Raw genomic sequence first — 18,313 nt, 5'->3', positions numbered from 1 at the left:
TTTTTACTTTTATTTTCAATGGTGTTCCTCATCTTCAATTTACGATTTCTGTTGTACAGCACGTAGAAAGCACATTAAACACTATATTCTCCTTGGAGCCAGATGGCCTAGTTTCAAACTCTGACAAATTTCTTAATTTTTCTGTGCCTTCATTTCCCCAACTGTATGTGGGAATAATAATAATACTTACCTTATATGGTTGTTAGAAGGATTAGAGAGTTGACAATCAGTAAATATGTGGTTAACATTTAGAATAGTACCTGGAGCATAGTAAACCCTATTATTAATAATAAAATTATTAGTGTCTATGAATGAATGATAATACATTTGAATTTTTAAAAAGCATGAGCTTTTCAGGTTTGCATTTATTTCAGGAAAGCACTTTGATAGGCAGCCTCTAAGACGGCCCCCAGTGACACCTGCCAGCTGGTATTCACGTTGCAGTGTAATTCCCTCCCCTTGAGTGCACACTGGACCCATTTCTAATGAATAGAAAAAACAGTGAAAGTGGTGGGATGTCTCTGCTGAGATTAGGTCACAAAAAGACTGTGACTTGCGTTTTGCTCTTGCTCTCTCACTGTTTCTCCTCCTCTCCTGGATCTTCTGCCCTGAGAGAGAAACAAGATGGCACACTGTGCGCAGCCATATGGAGAGGCCCACGTGGTAAGGAATTGCCTCTGGCCAAAAGTCAGCGAGGACCTGAGGCCTGACAATAGCCATTTCCAGTAGCAAAGTGTAATTTACAGATAGTAAAGAATCAAAATAAATAGTAGGAAAATGTGATTTCTTCAGTTTCCTTACCCCCCGCCAAAAAACTAAATACTCCATCTTTGTCCATAAATAAATCATCAGAATTTCCAAATTAAGAATAGCTCAGGTTGTGTTTTGAAATGGGGTGATATTTAATTATAAATAAAGCCTTGATAGGAATTCGAGTATGGAAATTAAACTGAATGCATTTGGAGACTAAGCATATAATCCTACAGTTTCATGTCAATTTTACCACTTGATGGAGCTATAATGCCAGATAACACTTCAAACACTGCAGTGTTCACAAGGAAGCAATCTTTTTGAGAAATATAGGTAGAATGTATAATCCTAGTCATTAGTTGTAAGTGTTCATTCTAATCATTACTCTTCATCCTTGACAAGCAACTTTTGTAACGTGTCAAAGAGAAAACTTTATATAATCCCGGGCTGTTAGTAGCAGATAACTTGCTTATTTTTAATTTAGAAAATTTGAGGAGGGTATTCCTTGGAAAATACTTAAATATTTGTACTAGGAAAGATATAATCTAATAAAAATTTAAAGATGAACATTAGGTCTTCTAGATGTCATTGTTTGGAGATTACATGAGAAGGAAAAGTGAACCTTCTTGGAAAGCCAGGCTTATGGAAGATTCCTGAGTCAGGCAGTGGTAGAGGAAGACTGATTTTTGCAAAGAAGAAAGAAGACAAAGTGTGGAAGTGTTGGTCATAAGCAAACATAAAAGATGCACAAAAGAACCATAATCTAATCCTTATAGCCTCTTTTCCCTATTCTATTTTATTTGGTAAATGCAGGTTTGAAATCCTTTATCTGAAAACTTTGGGGCTGACAACACTTTAGAATTAAAAGCTTTTCATATTTTAAAAAAGGAATACAGTATTTATACCATATAGTACATGACATTTCCAGCCATGTCTGAGGTGTCGCTCTTAAATAAACATGCAGTCTCAGGCTAGGTTCTACAGGAATCAGACTTTGAGACAGAGGTTCAGGGAAGGACATTTATCATTCCTTGGCGTGACCCAGACCACCATCCTTGAGGTTTCTGAGCCCCAGGTCACCACGCTTTTCTCAGAAAAATATTACTAAACTTTTCCACTAACCACCAAAACTTGGGAAGGGGACACCAAGAGGTGCCCCAATGATCATCTGAATATCAGATATATTGTTCCCTGCCCCCTTTGTATCACTTCTACTGGTGAAAAACGGTCAATTACTCCTACCAGTGTGCTAACTCCACTCACATTCTGGTCATTTGCAAGAGGAACATGACGTGTCTAGGAGGCAACCCTTAGCTGATAGTTCAGTAAGGGCTCTTGCTGTGTCCTAGTGGAAATGTTTTTTTTTGATGGAAGAGCGCCCAGAGTGGCAGGGATGGGAAGCACAAATTTGCCAGGTGAGTCACTGAGAGTGATGATAAGTGGGGTTAATCCTACTTCTGCATTTTGGTTTCTGGACTTATACATTCTACTTACTGGAGACACACCATCATATAAAGGCCTTTGAATTAAAGTGGACACTAAGTTCTGAAGGAATGGAGTCATTGTAAAGTATCTTCTCTGACCTTCAGCTTAGCCTTCAGCAGGCTATTCCATTTCTGTATCTGGCCAGAAGCTTCTGGATGGCACTGTGTGTGATATGTCTGGTGAATCATGTCATGGGCCATCTACAAACCCCCTTTTCTATAGAATGGTTCCTTTGATCTGACATAATATTACATGGAGTCTTGTAGTGATGAATCATGTTTTATAGACCCTAGGACAATGGTGCTAGGGTCTAGGACAATGGTGCTAGACCCTAGGTATCATGGGTAGGAAAAACGATTCCATAACTGTAATATGTGTCTGTTCTTATCAAAATGAATCACTATACCTTACAAGACAGAAGGAGTCCAATGTATTCAGCTGGCCTCCCGTGACCACTTGGTGACATGTGAACAGATCAGCAATGGTCTCTATTGCTGGCACATTGGACATTTTGTGGCTTTGGCAAGTAGGAGCCCATATGGTTGCATAGCCTCCAACTCTGTCATCATGGAAACTCCTTTTCTGTGTCCACTGTGTCAGCACCAGGGTGGCTGATGCCAGAGGCTGGCTTGTGTAAACTGGACAATTCAGTTTTATTTACCAGGATGTTTAGTTCTGCTTTCATGGTGGAGATCTCTGGTGGGCATTAACATGTGATATGAACATCTCCACAATGAGTGACCATTCTCAGATGCCCAATCCCATGTCTCTACCCAGAACTCTTTGGAACTGGTCTTTCAACACTTCTCTTTCCAGTCCCCTGATCAGCCGAGCCATTTCCCACCATGCATTATTCCATACATATTCTAAGCTTGCGCCACTTCTCTGTCCACACAAAATGGATGAGCAGGGTACTGTCTGGACCTCTTCTCATTGAGATGACTTCGTATCGTCTCTGTCTTACCCTGAAGGAGGCTATAGTGCTGTTGCCACCTATTTCTGTCTTGAGCCCACAACCCCAGCTTACCCATTCATGAACCCAAACCCCTTCATAAGCTGTTTGTAAAGGATCTTCGTTGCAGCCATAGATGTGAGCTGAGGAAGAGGCACTGGGTGCGACAGTGATAGATGACATGAGGGTCATTATGATCAGTTGCACCCACCAGGCTTTTGATGGTTAAGCAACACCACTGGCCTTTATTGTTTGGGGACTTTATTCATTTCTACTGTTACCAGTGAGCTTAGTCTTATAGCACGTTCTCCTGCCCCAGCCCACAGAAAAGAGCCACCACCTGCGTTCTTAGTAATGTGGGTGCTCTTCTCACCACTGTTATCCTTACTGTATTGGAAAGTCACGTGACATCTGGGCTCTTCAATTTATTGGCTTTATTAATAATAATTAAAACTATACTGTTGTCATGTCAGTTCAAGTAAATTTCTGCTGCCAAATGAATTTGCAAAAAAATAACGGTTGGATGTCAGAAATCTTTGGATTTTGGATTGTGGATAAGAGATTGTCAGATGGACAGAGAAAGTAGCAGAGACTCCTCTCTATGGGATTCTTATGACAACCTTTTATAGGCAAGATGTCACAGTCCTGTACCAAGAGACAGCAATGTATCAGTGCTACTTTTTGTTCTCCACATGTGCCCATTCTCCTGTGTCCATCCACATGCCTCTACCTCAGACCTCCTTGAACCTGATCTTTTAATCTTTCTCTTTCCAGGCTTCTGATCAGCCATGCCACTTGCCATTGCCCATGATTCCACATATGTAGTAAGCTTGGGCTTAGATATGTAGTGGGTGGTATTCCGGAACACAGGGGAAGGGATGGAAGCAGAGTAGAGACTGGAGTCTCATGTCACAGCAGATCACACACCTGTGACTTGGGACCAATATGGGACCAGTATGGGACAGGAGGAGTAACACAACCATAGCAGTAAGTTAGAGGGAAGACTGAGAAAATCCTCTGTACCTGGTGGCCACTAGCTAACAACACAAATAATGGTTATAAATGAAATAAAACCAAACATGAATTTGAGTTTCATTATTTTGGAATGCTTATCAAAGATGTGGTAGAAAAAAATTCCTAACAACTCTTCAGTGTTCATATTTGTAGATTGTTGTCACCTTAAACTCAGTTTACTTAAAATCAAAGAAAACAAACTTTGAGAAAAACAATGGGGCAGCATGCTAACATTTATGTTTCTAGCACTGATATATTTTTCTTAGTCTTAAATTTTGGAATCATCTGTAACTCATATCTCTTTAGATGCTACATTGAACCAATTCCTATCATTCCTCCCTTAAAAGGCATCTGATACTTATTCATTATGTTTTGTTTCCATCTCCGGCTTCTGACTGCAGAAACTTGTCTCACTTTTTGATTATGAACTGATATCTTAATTGAGCCTTCCCTATCTAATCAACCCTGCCTACCACTGCTAAATTAGTTTTCCTGAAAATCTATTTTCAGTACCTCATTTTTGGTCAAAAACTATTAAAAATACAAATAAAAGTTGTTTGTTAAATACCTGTAAAGAATTTTAAAAAGAAAGCCCCAAACTGAGAAAGTATTTTAGCAACACGTTTGAGGATGAGTGTTGAAATTAGGTACTATATATAAGGGATGCTTCCAACTTAGCAAAAGACAAAGTCTCCAAAGAAAAATGGGAGAACATCGTGATAATTCACAAATGAAGAAATATAAACCGACAATACACATGAAAAAAATGTGCAAGTTGATAATAATAAAAATACAAATCAAAATACAACTCACCTTTCTGCACTACCCATAGAGGGGTCCATACAGCATTGTTCTGGGTTCCTATCATAAGGTAAATGGAAATTTTCACCATGTCCAGAGCCCTTGATATTCTGCTAATGAGGGAGGAGGATGTCCACAAATTCCTTGCAGCAGGAACCCACTTAGGTGGCAAAAACCTTGACTTCCAAATGGAACAGTACATCTACAAAAAAAAAAAAAAAAAAGCAGTGGCATCTACATCATAAATATGAAGAGAAACTGGGAAAAGCTTAGAAGTCTTTGCTGGCAGCTTGTGCCATTGAAAACTCAGCTGATATCGGTATCATATCCTCCAAGATTACTGGTGATAGAGCTGTGCTGAAGTTTGCTGCTGTCACTGGAGCCACTCCTACTGCTGGCCGCTTAACTCCTGGAATATTCACCAACCAAATCCAGGCAGCCTTCTGGGGGTCATGATTTCTGGTGGTTACTGATCCGAGGGTTGACCACCAGCCTCTCACAGAGGCATCTTACGTTAACCCGCCTACAGTCGCTCAGTATAACACAGACTGGCCTCTGCACTATGTGAAGGCTCTAGCAGGAAGGACAGAGACCATCCCCTATAACAACAAAGGGGCTCACTTAGTGAGTCTGATGTGGTAGATGCTGGCCAAGGAAGCTCTGCACATACGTGGCACCTTCTCCTGTGAACACCCATGGGAGGTCACACCTAATCTCTACTCCTTCAGAGGTCTGAAACAGACTGAAAAGGAAGATCAGGCTGCTTAAAAAGCTGTAACCAAGGAGGAATTTCAGGATGAATGAACTGCTCCAGCTCCCAAATTTACTGCTACTCAATCCCAGGTCCCAGGCTGGTCTGAAGGTTGGCAGGTGCTCTCTGTGCTATCTGGCAGTTCCCTGCTGAAGAATGGAGAGCTCAGTCTGCCGCTGGAAGAGTGGTCTGTAGCTCCCACTGCTTGGGCCACTGACTAGATAGTGAATGGAAGCAGGTATTGCAAGAAAAGAAGTTCCCAGAGCATGATCAAGCTTCATGTTTAGCACAGGATAACCTTCCATTTCATGGCACGCATATTACATTGTTAAAAAATAACAACCTGGCCTACTTGATTAAAACCATGGGAAAATGACCATGTTTATGGGGAGCAGCAACTTACCAAAAGCACCCTGGGGGCGACACACTGACCACTTTGGTGGGGGAAGGGGTACAGTTTCAAAGTGTGACCCATAAGGCATAGGGACAAGTTGTCAAATCTTTAACTTTTTAGTTGCATCTGGAATTTATACAAAACATTAAAAATGTACATTCCCCTCTCTGTGTTTAATGTACTCTAATGATGATCAATTTGGGGGAGAGGTCCTCCTTTCAAATCACAAGTAGGATCATTTCCAAATTCAAAGAAACAGCCATCCTCTTCTGTGTCTTAACTTCAGGTGACCTGCTGAACCAGGAAGTGTTTTCCTTTCCTGTCAGTGCAGCTTCTCAGTCTCCTGTTGCTTCTGCTATTCAGACCTCTTTAATGTGAATGTCAATTGTTTACTGCCAATTGTAGTGTCTGATACACTCAATGTCCCATTTTCTGATTCAAGTTTCAAACGATCTTCAAGGGTTTTATTCATCTGCTTCTGGTTGGTGGCAGTCTCTGAAGCTTCCGAGTTCTTCTCCTGCTTTGATCACATATAACTGGGGCTTGAGGACCATCTGCCGGTTCTCCTTGTGTCTCTCCTACTGCTTCCGCCTGGTGGAGAAGTCTGTGCTACTTCCTGACCTCTTCAACCCCATCTTTTTTACCATCTGAACTCAAAATTTTCTGCATTACTTGGTTTTCCTTCCAGTTCTTTCTCTTCCCCTTTTTCATGAAGAATCTAAGAATCTTAGTTGCTTCTTGCTTTTTTCACTAATTTTTGAAACAGGTGAATTCAAAAGCCTAAATTCTTCACTCTCTTGGTCCCCTTGAAAGTCAGCCTTCTCAAATGTAACTTTAAAACCATCGCTGGTAAGAAAGAATATTAGGAAGGCTCTTAACTTTCTTCTTCTATGTAGATTTTTGCTCCTCTTCCTCTTCCTCAGTTAAGTGCTAGCCCTTTGTTAACTTTTGGCAAATTCTTTAATTGGACTCTATGCACGAGTTTCTTCTATCTTCTGTTGGATCTTTTATTCCCATATGCTTCATAAGCAAATGGATTTATGCATTTCATGAGTCTTATGATAGACAGAGTCTTATAGCCATGAAAAATCCAGGAATATATGCCCAGAGAAACAATGGTTCAATCATATGTGTGAGCCCTATATTTTCAGGGGCTTTCTTGGTGGCAAATTTTTAATCATCATAAACTGTTCTTTCTGTATCCTCTCCTAATTCTTCTGTCAATTTGTCTAAGAAGGAACACATAACCTGGGAACAGAACCCAAAACTAGATTACTGGCTTATTATAAAGGGATATAACTCTGGAACAGCCAGATGGAAGAGAGGCATAGGTTGAGGTAATGGGAAAGGGCATGGAGCTTTCATGCCATCTCCTAGGGCACCCCTTTCCCTGAATCTCCATGCTCACCAACCCGGAAGCTCCAAGGGTAGCATATTTTTGTGAACCAAAACATGAAAAATAGATGTCATATATAAAATTATACTTATGGGGAAGTGAAGCAGCATTTTTTTTTTTTTTTTTTTTGCGGTACGCGGGCCTCTCACTGTTGTGACCTCTACCATTGTGGAGAACAGGCTCCGGACGCGCAGGCTCAGCGGCCATGGTGCACAGGCCCAGACGCTCCACGGCATGTGGGATCTTCCCAGACCAGGGCACGAACCCGTGTCCCCTGCATCGGCAGGCGGACTCTCAACCAGGGAAGCCCTGAAGCAGCATATTTTAAATGGGAATTGCCTCTGATAATCTAGGACATATGATTGGCTTAGAGACATCATCAGAGAGTGGTGGGAAAATTGTTTTTCTTCTTATGTTCATTATCACTCCCAGGCTTTCAGTGACAATGAGAAAAATCAGGATAAGCTGTTCATAAGAATTTGAGGACATCATGGCAAAAGTTAACGATAAAGTATTTCTTAAAAGTAGCAAATATATCAACATTTTCATAATGAAATCATAGGACTAAAAAAGGATGTGACTTTTAGAATGCATTCCATATGCTATGTACCTTCTTATACATTAACTTCTTGAAGCTACATATCCGTTCTGTAGGATATATATAGAAAAGAGTTTAGTCTAACTACTTTAGCAGAAATACTAAAGGAAATTAAATACCTCCTAGAAGCTCTAGGAGAGCTGGAAGAGAACCAGACTTGGATACTGCACTGACAGGGTAGAAAAACTTCCAAATAAAACTTAGACATGAAAATTACCTGAGAATTTAAAAAGCATAAAGGAAATTATTATTAATGGCATCATGAGAAACTATAAGTACATTAGAAAATATATTCAGTGTCTTCTCTCAACTTTTATACGATTTTCATGTGATTGATCTTCATCCAATTTCATGGCCATTGTAGGTACTCAAAAGCAGTGTATGTCCTTCAGACTCAATTACATTAGCTTTAATTCTAATGATGCTTAAGCAAATTTTACAAATTAAAAGACACTCAGCAAAATGATTTAGTTATCAGTTAACAAGCTAGAGTAGATTTATTATTTGCTCACAATTATTTGTCTCCTCCCCACCCATGCCATGCTTCCCCATTGGTAGGGAATACACCCTCTTGTTCCATTGACATTGGCTTAGCCATGAGATTTGCTTTAGTCAATGGAGTGTGAGTAGGTGTGACATACACCTGTCCAAATAGAAGCTTTAAATGCTTTGCCTGGGTTGGCTCTGTCCTATCTAAGCAGTTGTCCTCTGCCATGAGAACATCATGTCTCAGATGGTGGCTCCTCCTTTAGAATGGATACAGGTGTGAGAGGACTCACGCAGCTGGGATGAGCTCAGTGGAGCCCAGCAAAGAACAGATTTCAAGTTACATCCACATCAATAAAAAATGTGTCTTGTGGAAAACAAATTTTGGGTTTGTTTCCTGCCAGTAGTAAAAGTTGATAATATACAGGTAAACGTAATTTTTTAACATAGGGTCAAATTTAGACATTACTACATTTAAAGGGAAAAGCCCTAAGGTTAAGGTTGAATTAAATTGCTTCCACATATCATTGCTAATAATTTACTTCTCTCAGCAAAAAGACCTTACACAAAAGGAGAAGTATATTCCACAGGACACTCGGTCTAATACAAGAGAGTGGGTAGTGTGTATATCACTTTTTATATAATATATGAACACCTTTAGAGAATTTCCTAAGTCGCCTGTTATAATTTTTACTAATCATAATCAGTTTCAGATACAAATACAAAATAAAATTGAATGTAGAATTCAGAAATAATGATAGTATGAATTTGCTTTAAAACAATGATAAAATTTCTATGAACTGAAACTTATTACTATTGCTGGGCATACTCAATTATAAGCCAAAGCTTTTTCCTCCTAAAATTTTAATCCTCAGATAAGAGGATATAGTTATCTTATATCCAAGGTCTTACAAAGTCTAGTTATGGCAGACCTTCTCTCAATTTACTAAATTTTGATTAATCAAATACAGTTTGGGAAAGAAGACACATCAGTCTGAAGCCACATATGTCAATATTAGTATTAAATGATTAACTGAATAAATTGGTGAAAAAAACAAGAGAAACTTTAATACATATTTCTTCATTACTCTCACTGGGATGACTTCACAATTTTAAGTGTTTGATTGTAAACAAGGCTTCTAAAATTTACTTAAAAAGCAAAGCAGAAAGTGTGGTTATGTTTTGGAGATCATAAATGCATGTACATAGGACAATATAAAATGATGTATTAATGTTTTCTGATTGTATACTCTCAGGGTAAATTTTCCAGTGAGAATAACACATACTGATCCAACACATGTTCTATCTCAAAAAATCTGGCAAAATTATGTTCTCTCAACAAAGAGGATTCAACAAGAAACTCTGAGGGTGATGATACTACTTTGTAAGATATATATGAAAAGCTTGAATAAAATATTTTCAAGAAATGTGGAAAAGCATATTTTTATATAAATAAGGTAATTATATGAGTAAATTTGAATATTTTATAACTTGTTTAAGAAATTAAATATTAAAAGTTAATTTACAATTATGTATTTATAATTAAATATTAACATGGTATAGTTAGTAAAAAAGCCACAAACTTCATTTTGGACCTTCTCCTTGGGAAAATGGGAGATGGCTTTATAATTTGAGTTAACTCATAGTAGGAATGCATGGTATCTAACTACTTTCTGGACCAATTCCTTTTAATATTTACTAAATAGTATTACTTAATCTCTCATCCCTTTTCCACTCAAGATCAGTTCACCCATTTAATAATCAATTAATCAGTCTAGAACATAATTTACAAGAGGAAATGTCCATGTTTCCTAACTCCAGGAGCCTAAAGGTTAGATTGAAAGGCAGAGTTCCTATTTAATCATTCTAACATGTTTGATTATTTTTCTTTTGACGAAGAAGAAGACAGAATTCAACAGCCAAAGGGTAAGATGTCATCTCGGACTCAGATCAACCCTTTGTTAATTAAGACATTGCTGGGCCCGATTACACAAATAAAGATTCAATTACTGTCACTGGTAAAGGGAGGCAGCTTAATTGGTTTCCTTCAACCACCACAATTTAAATTGAATTTTCATTAAAACTACAGGAGGGCAGACAGCAGAAGCAAGAAGAAGTACAATCCTGCAGCCTGTGGAATGAAAACCACATTCACAGAAAGATAGACAAAATGAAAAGCCAGAGGTCTATGTATCAGATGACAGAACAAGATAAAATGCAGAAAAACAACTAAATGAAATGGAGATAGGCAACCTTCCAGAAAAAGGATTCAGAATAATGAGAGTGAAGATGATCCAGGACCTCAGATAAAGAATGGAGGAAAAGAGTGAGAAGATGCAAGAAATGTTTAACAAAGACCTACAAGAGTTAAAGCACAAACATGTAGAAGAATTAAAGAACAAACAAACAGGATGAAAAATACAATACCTGAAATGAAAAATACACTAGAAGGAATCAATAGCAGAATAACTGAGGCAGAAGAACAGATAAGTGACCTGGAAGACAGAATGGTGGAATTCACTGCTGCAGAACAGAATAAGAAAAAAGAAATGAAAACAGCCTAAGAGACTTCTGGGACAACATTAAATGCACCAACATTCACATTATAGGGGTCCCAGAAGAAGAAGAGAGAGATAAAGGACCCAATAAAATATTTGAAGAGATTATAGTTGAAAACTTCCCTAACATGGGAAAGAAAATAGTCACCCAAGTCCAGGAAATGCAGAGTCCTAGGCAGGATAAACCCAAGGAGAAACATGCTGAGACACATAGTAATCAAACTGACAAAGACTAAAGACAAAGAAAAATTATTAAAACCAACAAGGGAAAAATGGCAAATAACATATGAGGGAACTCCCATAAGGTTAACAGCTGATTTCTCTGCAGAAACTCTACAAGCCAGAAGGGAGTGTCATGATATATTTAAAGTGATGAAAGGGAAGAATCTACAACCAACATTACTCTAGCCAGCAAGGATTCCTTTCAGATTCAACAGAGAAATCAAAAGCTTACAAAACAGCAAAAGCTAAGAGAATTCAGCACCACCAAACCAGCTCTACAACAAATGCTAAAGGAACTTCTCTAAGTGGGAAACACAAGAGAAGAAAATGACCTACAAAAACAATACCAAAACAATTAAGAAAATGGTAATAGGAACATACATACCAATAATTACCTTAAATGTAAATGGATTAAATGCTCCAATCAAAAGACATAGACCCGCTGAATGGATACAAAAACAAGACCCATATATATGCTGTCTACAAGAGACCCACTTCAGACCTAGGGACACATACAGACTGAAAGTGAGGGGATGGAAAAAGATATTCCATGCAAAAGGAAATCAAAAGAAAGCTGGAGCAGCAATACTCATATCAGATAAAATAGGCTTTAAAATAAAGAATGTTAGAAGAGACAAGGAAGGACACTACATAATGATCAAGGGATCAATCCAAGAAGAAGATATAACAATTATAAATATATACACACCCAACATAGGACCACCTCAATACATAATGCAAATGTTAACAGCTATAAAAGAGGAAATCGATGATAACACAATAATAGGGGGAACTTTAACATCTCACTTACACCAATGGACTGATCATCCACACAGAAAATTAGTAAGGAAACACAAGCTTTAAATGACACAATAAACCACATAGATTTAATTGATATTTATAAGACATTCCATCCAAAAACAGCAGATTACCCTTTCTTCTCAAATGCACACAGAATATTCTACAGGATAGATCACATCTTGGGTCACAAATCAAGCCTTGGTAAATTTAAGAAAATTGAAATGACATCAAGCATCTTTTCTGAGCACAACTCTATGAGATTAGAAATAAATTACAGGGGAAAAAAACATAAAAAACACAAAGACATGGAGGCTAAACAATACAATGCTAAATAACCAAGAGTTCACTGAAGAAATCAAAGAGGAAATCAAAAAATACCTAGAGACAAATGACAATGAAAACACGACGATCAAAATCTATGAGATGCAGCAAAAGCAGTTCTAAGAGGGAAGCTTATAGCAATACAATCCTACCTCAAGAAAAAAGAAAAATCTCAAATAAACAGTCTAACCTTACACCTAAAGGAACTAGAGAAAAAGAACAAACAAAACCCAAAGTTAGTACAAGGAAAGAAATCATAAAGATCAGAGCAGAAATAAATGAAATAGAAACAAAGAAAACAATAGCAAAGATCAAGAAAACTAAAAGCTGGTTCTTTGAGAAGATAAACAAAATTGATAAACCATTAGCCAGACTCATCAAGAAAAAGGGGGAGAGGACACAACTCAATAATATTAGAAATCAAAAAGGAGAAGTTACAATGGACACCACAGAAATACAAAGCATCATAAGAGATTACTACAAGCAACTCTATGCCAATAAAATGGACAACCTGGATGAAATGGACAAATTCTTAGAAAGGTATAATCTTCCAAGCCTGAGCCATGAAGAAATAGAAAATATGAACAGATGAATCACAAGTAATGAAATTGAAACTGTGACTAAATATCTTCCAACAAACAAAAGTCCAGGACCAGATGGCTTCACAGATGAATTCTATCAAACATTTAGAGAAGAGCTAACAATCATCCTTCCCAAATTCTTCCAAAAAATTGCAGAGGAACACTCCCAAACTCATTCTACGAGGCCACCATCACCCTGCTACCAAAACCAGACAAAGACAATACAAAAGAAGAAAATTACAGACCAGTATCACTGATGAATATAGATGCAAAAATCCTCAACAAAATACTAGCAAACAGACTCCAACAACACATCAAAAGGGTTGTACACCATGATCAAGTGTGTTTTACCCCAGGGTTGCAAGGATTCTTCAATATACGCAACTAAATCAATGTGATACCCCATATAAACAAACTGAAGAAAAAAACGGGAGAGAACTTCAAGATGGCAGAGGAGTGAGACATGGAGATCACCTTGCTCCCCACAAATACATCAGAAATACCTGTACATGTGCAACAACTCCTACAGTTTACATATATATTTTGTTCCATTTTCTCTTTTTGTGAGTGTGCATGTGTATGCTTCTTTGTATGATATTGTCTGTATAGTCTTGCTTTTACCATTAGTCCTAGGGTTCTGTCTGTCCGTGTTTTTGTTTTTTTTTTGTATCGTTTCTACCGCTTGTTATCATTAGTGCATTGGTTTTTTGACTTAGTTGCCCTCCTCTTTCATTCTTTTCTTTTTCTATTACTTTTTAATTTTTTTAATTTTTAATAAATTTTTTTATTTTTATAACTTTATTTTATTTTTCTTTCTTTTCTTCTCCCTTTTCTTCTGAGTCATGTGGCTGACAGGTTCATGGTGCTCTGGCAGGGTGTCAGGCCTGTGCCTCTGAGGTGGGAGAACTGAGTTCAGGACATTGGTCCACCAGAGACCTCCCGGCTCCATGTAATATCAAATGGCGAAAGCTCTCTCAGAGATCTCCATCTCAACGGTGAGACCCAGCTCCACTCAATGACCAGCAAGCTACAGTGCTGGACACCCCATGCCAAACAAATAGCAAGACAGGAACACAACCCCACCCATTAGCAGAGAGGTGGCCTAAAATCATAATAAGGTCACAGACACCCAAAACATACCACCAGATGTGGCCCTCCCACCAGAAAGACAAGATCCGGCCTCATCCATCAGAACACAGGCACCAGTCCCCTCCACCAGAAGCCTACACAAACCACTGAACCAACCTTACCCACGGAGGGCAGACACCAAAAACAACAGGAACTACAAACATGCACCTGTGAAAAGGAGAAACCAAACACAGTGAGTTAAGCAAAATGAGAAGACACAGAAACACACAGCAGATGAAAGAGAAAGATAAAAACTCACCAGACCAAACAAATGAAGAAGAAATAGGCAGTCGACCGGAAAAAAGAATTCAGAGTAATGATAGCAAAGGTGATCTAAAATCTTGGAAATAGAGTGGAGAAAATAGAAGAAATGATTAACAAGGACCTAGAAGAACTGAAGAGCAAACAAACAATGATGAACAACACAATAAATGAAATTAAAAATTCTCTAGAAGGAATCAATAGCTGAATAACTGAGGCAGAAGAACAGATAAGGGACCTGGAAGATAAAATAGTGGAAATAACTACCGCAGAGCAGAAGAAAGAAAAAAAGAATGAAAAGAATTGAGACGAGCCTCAGAACCTCTGGGACAATATTAACTAAACCAACGTTTGAATAATAGGGGTCTCTGAAGAAAAGGAGAAATAGAAAGGGAGTCAGAAAATATTTGAAGTGATTATAGTTGAAAACTTCCTTAATACAGGAAAGGAAATAGTCAATCAAGTCCAGGAAGAACAGAGGGTCCATACAGGATAAATCCAAGGAGAAACATGCCAAAACACATATTAATTAAACTATCAAAAATTAAATACAGAGAAAAAATATTAAAAGCAGAAAGGGGAAAACAACAAATAACATACAAGGGAATCCCCATATGGTTAACAGCTGATCTTTCAGCAGAAACTCTGCAAACCAGAAGGGAGTGGCAGGACATATTTAAAGTGATGAAAGGGAAAAAGCTACAATCAAGACTACTCTACAGAGCGGGGATCTCATTCAGATCGACAAGAAATTAAAAACTTTACAGAGAGCAAAAGCAAAGGAAATTCAGCACCACGAAACCAGCTTGAAAACAAATGCTAAAGGAACTCCTCTAGGCAGGAAACACAAGAGAAGGAAAAGATCTGCAATAGCAAACCCAAAACAATTAAGAAAAAGGTAATAGGAACATACATATCAATAACTACCTTAATTATAAATGGATTAAATGCTCCAACCAAAAGACATAGGCTGGCTGAATGGATACAAAAACAAGACCCTTATATATGCTGTCTAAAAGAGACCTACTTCAGACCTAGGGACACATACAGACTGAAAACGAGGGAATGGAAAAAGATATTCCATGCAAAAGGAAATCAAAAGAAAGCTGGAGTACAGTTCTCATATCATTCAAAATAGACTTTAAAATAAAGACTATTGCAAGAGACAAAGAAGGACACTACATAATGATTAAGGGATTAATCCAAGAAGAAGATATAACAATTGTAAAAGTTTATGCACCCAACATAGGAGCATCTCAATACATAAGACAAATGCTAACAGCCATAAAAGGGGAAATAGACAGTAACACAATATTGGTAGGGGACTTTAACACCCCATTTTCATGAATGGACAGATCATCCAAAATGAAAATAAATAAGGAAACACAAGCTTTAAATGATACATTAAAAAATATGGACTTAATTCATATTCATAGGACATTCCATTCAAAAACAGTAGATTACACTTTCTTCTCAAGTGCTCATGGAACACTTTCCAGGATAGATCATATCTTGTGTCACAAATCAAGCCTTGGTAAATTTAAGAAAATTGAAATCGTATCAAGTATCTTTTCCGACTACAATGCTTTGAGATTAGATATCAATTACAGGAAAAAATCTCTAAAAAATACAAACAAATGGAGTCGAAATAATACACTACTAAATAACCAAGAGATCACTGAAGAAATCAAATAGGAAATCAAAAAAACACCTAGAAACAAATGACAATGAAAACACAATGACCCCAAACCTATGGCATGCAGCGAAAGTATTCTAAGAAGGAAGTTTATAGCAATACAATCCTACCTCAATAAAAAGAAAAATCTCAAAAAACAATCTAACCTTACAACTAAAGGAACTAGGGAAAAAGAACAAACAAAACCCAAAGTTAGTACAAGGAAAGAAATCATAAAGATCAGAGCAGAATTAAATGAAATAGAAACAAAGAAAACGATAGCAAAGATCAATAAAACCAAAAGCTGGTTCTTTGAGAAGACAAACAAAATTGAAAAACCATTAGCCAGACTCATCAAGAAAAAAAGGGAGAAGACTCAAATCAATAGAATTAGAAATGAAAAAGGAGAAGTAACAACTGACACTGCAGAAATAGAAAGGATCATGAGAGATTACTATAAGCAACTCTATGCCAATAAAATGGACAACCTGGAAGAAATGGACAAATTCGTAGAAATACACAACCTTCTGAGACTGAACCAGGAAGAAACAGAAAATATACACAGACCAATCACAAGCACTGAAATTGAGACTGTGATTAAAAATCTTCCAACAAACAAAAGCCCAGGACCACATGGCTTCATAGGCGAATTCTATCAAACATTTAGAGAAGAGCTAACACCTATCCATCTCAAACTCTTCCAAAATATAGCAGAGGGAGGAAGACTCGCAAACTCATTCTACGAGGCCACCATCACCCTGATACCAAAACCAGACAAAGATGTCACAAAGAAAGACAACTACAGGTCAATACCACTGATGAACATAGATGCAAACATCCTCAACAACATACTAGCAAACAAAATCCAACAGCACATTAAAAGGATCATACATCATGATCAAGTGGGGTTTATCCCAGGAATTCAAGGATTCTTCAATAACACAAATCAATAAATGTGATAAACCATATTAACAAATTGAAGGAGAAAAACCAAAAGATCATCTCAATAGGTGTAGAAAAAGCTTTTCACAAAATTCAACACCCATTTATGATAAAAACCCTGCAGAAAGTAGGCAAAGAGGGAACTTAACTCAACATAATAAAGGCCATATATGACAAACCCACAGCCAACATCATTCTCAATGGTGAAAAACTAAAACCATTTCCTCTAAGATCAGGAACAAGAAAAGGTTGCCCACTCTCACCAGTATTATTATTCAATATAATTTTGGAAGTTTTAGCCACAGCACTCAGAGAAGAAAAAGAAATAAAAGGAAACCAAATCGGGAAAGAATAAATAAAGCTGTCATTGTTTGCAGATGACATGACACTATACATAGAGAATCCTAAAGATACTACCAGAAAACTGCTAGAGCTAATCAATGAATTTGGTAAAGTAGAAGGATACAAAATTAATGCACAGAAATCTCTGGCATTCCTACACACTAATGATGAAAAATCTGAAAGAGAAATTAAGGAAACACTCCCATTTACCACTGCAACAAAAAGAATAAAATACCTAGGAATAAACCTACCTAAGGAGACAAAAGACCTGTATTCAGAAAACTATAAGACACTGATGAAAGAAATTAAAGATGATACAAACAGATGGAGAGATATACCATGTTCTTGGATTGGAAGAATCAACATTGTGAAAATGACTCTACTACCCAAAGCAATCTACAGATTCAATGCAATCCCTATCAAACTACCACTGTCATTGTTCACTGAACTAGAACAAAAAATTTCACAATTTCTATGGAACACAAAGACCCTGAATAGCCAAAGCAATCTTGAGAACGAAAAATGGAGCTGGAGGAATCAGGCTCCCTGACTTCAGACTATACTACAAAGCTACAGTAATGAACACAGTATGGTACTGGCACAGAAACAGAAATATAGATCAATGGAACAGGATAAAAAGCCCAGAGATAAACCCACGCACATATGAACACCTTATCTTTGATAAAGGAGGCAAGAATATATAGTGGAGAAAAGACAGCCTCTTCAATAAGTGGTGCTGGGAAAACTGGGCAGCTACATGTAAAAGTATGAAATGAGAACACTCCCTAACACCATACACAAAAACAAACTCAAAATGGATTAAGGTCCTAAATGTAAGGTCAGACACTATCAAAC

At 37.6% G+C, this 18,313-nt stretch overlaps 2 pseudogenes; one reads left to right on the top strand and one right to left on the bottom strand.

Annotated features, from left to right (window-relative positions):
- Positions 1 to 5,091: 5,091 nt before the first annotated feature.
- LOC132425572 (small ribosomal subunit protein uS2B-like) lies at positions 5,092 to 5,974 on the top strand (annotated as a pseudogene).
- Positions 5,975 to 6,394: 420 nt separating this feature from the next.
- On the bottom strand, positions 6,395 to 7,392 carry LOC132426319 (nucleolar protein 10 pseudogene; annotated as a pseudogene).
- Between the last annotated feature and the right edge of the window lie 10,921 nt (positions 7,393 to 18,313).

The sequence above is a fragment of the Delphinus delphis genome, chromosome 5, assembly GCF_949987515.2.
Source record: "Delphinus delphis chromosome 5, mDelDel1.2, whole genome shotgun sequence".
NCBI lineage: Eukaryota > Metazoa > Chordata > Mammalia > Artiodactyla > Delphinidae > Delphinus > Delphinus delphis.
The sequence above is the reverse complement of the archived record's forward strand: the minus strand, read 5'-3'. Positions and strand labels throughout refer to the sequence as shown.